Source organism: Silene latifolia, chromosome 2, assembly GCF_048544455.1.
Source record: "Silene latifolia isolate original U9 population chromosome 2, ASM4854445v1, whole genome shotgun sequence".
NCBI classification, from domain to species: domain Eukaryota; kingdom Viridiplantae; phylum Streptophyta; class Magnoliopsida; order Caryophyllales; family Caryophyllaceae; genus Silene; species Silene latifolia.
In genome coordinates this window covers 74,009,783-74,013,377 of record NC_133527.1, presented here as the reverse complement: position 1 = coordinate 74,013,377, position 3,595 = coordinate 74,009,783, and the positions used below count along the sequence as shown (strand labels likewise).

At 39.6% G+C, this 3,595-nt stretch overlaps 1 non-coding gene across 1 annotated transcript; it reads right to left on the bottom strand.

The window, feature by feature from the left end:
• Nucleotides 1-3,151: 3,151 nt before the first annotated feature.
• Nucleotides 3,152-3,257, bottom strand: LOC141645010 (small nucleolar RNA R71). The gene has a single exon (XR_012544608.1). It is a non-coding gene; the product is annotated as a small nucleolar RNA R71 (small nucleolar RNA).
• Nucleotides 3,258-3,595: the final 338 nt, after the last annotated feature.

Sequence of the window (3,595 nt, the reverse complement as noted above, 5' to 3'; positions counted from 1 at the left end):
TTTGAACAGTGTAAGTAGGTAGGTGTACGATTCATGTTTGAGAATTTGGAATAGAAGAAAGTGACTTTAGCTTGCGTAAGGTGTTTTGGAATTGAATAAGATAATTGTAAAAGGTGATTTCTGGATAAGGAGTTATGTGTGATCTAGGTTGAATATTTGTTGAGTGCTTGAGCTTATGGATAGTGAGTGAGGTTTGGGTCGCATATTAAGGAATGTTATTGTTGAACATGACTTTGAAACCTTGGTGGAACAATGAGAAAGTAATTGAGATACCTAAGGGTGAAATAAGATGATAACTTGGGTTGTTCATAGTTGTAACAATATGTAAATCGAATTCAAGGTTAACGAGAATTGGAAGATGGTAACAAGAATTTATGAAATAAGAATATAAGAGGGTATCAGATGGGACTTGAGGTAATCAATGAGATTGGACGGTGAAAGATGTCTAATAAAAGTCGTAATAAGAAATGAATGGTGAAACTATTTCGGAGTTATTGGATGTGTGTGATATGGTAATTGAGGTTATTTTGTGAGATAGAGTTGTAGATGTAGCACTACCAATTGGTCTCCATGGTTATGAATCTTAGAGTGCGACATGTGATGCATGTGGGCCAATTGCATGATTAGAGTATTTTGATTACTTGTGTCATAACGTATGACCGTTTAATCTGAGCAGGAGTGTATAAGTGTGAGAATGGTTATGTGAGACCTTGACCCTATGAGTGGTCGTATGGATGTTATTTGTAAAGTTGCCTCCCAATCATCAGGTAAAGCGTCCATGGTATACATCGTAACGTTGTTGTAGTATTCCATTGTTAAGTTGAGATGTTGTTATGGTTGTAGGCGATAGTAGCACCCCGTCCATGACATTGCATAAATGCGATGAGTGTTAATGTGATTATGATGTTTCACACTACCGAGCGTTTGTTGGTGACAGTAGCGTGATGCCGTCACCGGGTATAGGGGAATGGAATGCTTATGAAACGAATTTTGAAATATCATGTTGGATCATGTTTTGTTTTAGTTGGGTTATAATAATGGCCTTAAGGCCGTGTGATATGTGCATATTGTATAGTCTTTTTAGCCTATTTTAGCACGTATTTCCATGCATTTTTGTACTGTTTATATAGTATTATGGCCCGAATTGGCTACTTTGGTTCGTTTTGTCCGTTTTGTAGAAATGAACGCGAAAGTAGTGGAATCGTACCATTTTTCGTCCTTTTTGCATGCATTTTGAGGAGACGGGATTTTCCAGAGTGAGATACTGCATTGGAATGCGTGAAGGCACGGTTTATGAGGCAGTCGGTGATGAGTTTAGGCTGATTTGAAGGAAGAAGACTCGATCGAGTGGTTTTATTACTCGATCGAGTAGTTTTTATAGCCCTAGTTGATCGATCGAGCAGTTATTTACTAGATCAAGAAGTGCTGAAAACAGAGGTTACTCGATCGAGTAACTATTCTACTCGATCGAGTAGATTTTCTGGTGTTTTGCTCGATCGAGTGGTTTCTGCTCGATCGAGTAAATCTTTTAAGCATTAAGTTACTGGGTCATTAGCTATCATCTATTCTATTATCATCAACACTTTTACTCAGTTTTTCATCTATCATTTATGTACTTCACTGTAACTTTATTTTCGGATTATTTCGCTCGGATTTACGCGTTCTTTACGCCGGATTCGCACCATTGTAATCTCTTTATCCTTTCTTAATAATAATCTCTATTTCGATTGCTTTAATTACTTGTTTTGCTTCATTTACTTTCTGCCCTAATTCTCTTTTATGTACTTTATTTATTACTTCATTATGTTTATTGTTAGTTCATCGTTTGTTGATAGTTTTGATAATACTAATAGCGATATGAGTAGCTAAATCTAATTCATGTTAGGATTAGGGGATCTACGGTTGGAATGTGATGATGTAGTAAATAGGTTAGATAAGTTAATTGTGAGGTTCTGTCACCATAGCAATATAACTGTATTTTTACCGACTTAGTTGAGTGCATGCTTCTGAGTCACCAATTAATCTGGCTAAATTTAATCCTGGATCGGAAGATTGGACTAAATAGGCCTGCTATTAACAATAGACTACCCTGGCGAGGACGGAAGTTAAGTTAGTTGAAGTTTAGGGTAGAAAGTGGACCGGAAGGACCTTTCCATATCTGTCTCGCATTAATTTGTCTAAGTTGTTTATAGTTGAGTCACTGGACTACCGTAGTGAACCGAAATCCTGACATGACCCTTCTCTATCTGATAGTTTAATTCTATTTCCTGCCTTTACTGCTCTTGTCTCTGCTTCTCTTGCTTTAAACCTTTTAGTTTAGATAACCAATTTAAACCCCCCCATTTGTGACCAAATAGACGGACTTCTACAGATATCTTGCCTCCCTGAGGAGATCGACCTGACTTCCCTAGCTATATAGTTAGTTTATTTTTGATAGGTACACGACAGACGTATCAAACTTTGGCGCCGTTACCGGGGAGGCAATTGCCCTATCTGTCTTTGTTTCATTTATTTTATCCGTCTCAGGGAATTTCTATTCCTTGAGGCAGTTCTTATTTATTTTCTTTCAGTGTTGTTTATGCCCAGGTCAGACAGGTTTGAGTTAGTTTCAGCTGATTCAGAGCCAAAGAGACTATTCAGGCATAGACTCCGTCTGCAGAGAAAATCACGAAAGGAAGACTTGAGTACTTTCGAGCCAGAGCTACATCATTCCCTTTCGCAGAAGACCAGTCTTTAGAATAAGACATTCCTATTTTTTCCAATCAACCAGTAAAGATGGCGAACATTGCTAGTCACTCGGAGCCTAAAGCATCGTATATTCCTAAAGGTTTCAATCTCCAGACTGAGGATGGGAATACTTTTGACATCCGTCCTTCCTATATCAATCTGGTGGAGAGAAATCTCTATAGAGGTGTGGCAGGTGAAGACCCGAGGAAGCATGTAGAGGTCTTTACGGACTACTGTTTTACTATCCCCGCCACAAAGGGGGTAACACAAGACAATATTAAGGAAGTTCTATTTCCTTTTTCTTTGACCGATGCAGCTAGGGAGTGGCTAACTGACTTGGACCGTACGACCGCGGGGGTTACAAACTGAGAGACCCTTGCTCTTGCTTTTTATAAGAGATATTTCCCTCCTCAGCGCACCAATCAGCTGAGGGCAAAGATTACGAGTTTTAAGCAGGCACCTGATGAGACTCTCTATGAAGCATGGTCCCGTTTTAAGAAGTTGGTGAGATCTCTTCCTCACCATGGTTTTGACCCGTGGTTTCTGTCTAACCAGTTCTAAAATGGGCTGTATGATGATCATAGAGCCATACTTGATGCGTCATCCAATGAGAGATTCCAAGAGAATACTGACGATGATAAGGGATGGGCCCTTATTGAAGAGATGACGAACCAAAGTGCTGAATATGGAAACCCGAGGGATGGTATTAGAACAGTTCATGCAGTCGATAAGCAAGTTGTGGCTCAGCTGGAAGCCATGAATGCTAGATTTGATAAGTTGGAGTTACACTCTGCTGGGAAGCCTCAGACGGTCCATATGCTTACTAGAGGGGAGACCGTCACATGTGAGAGGTGTGGTAGCAACGACG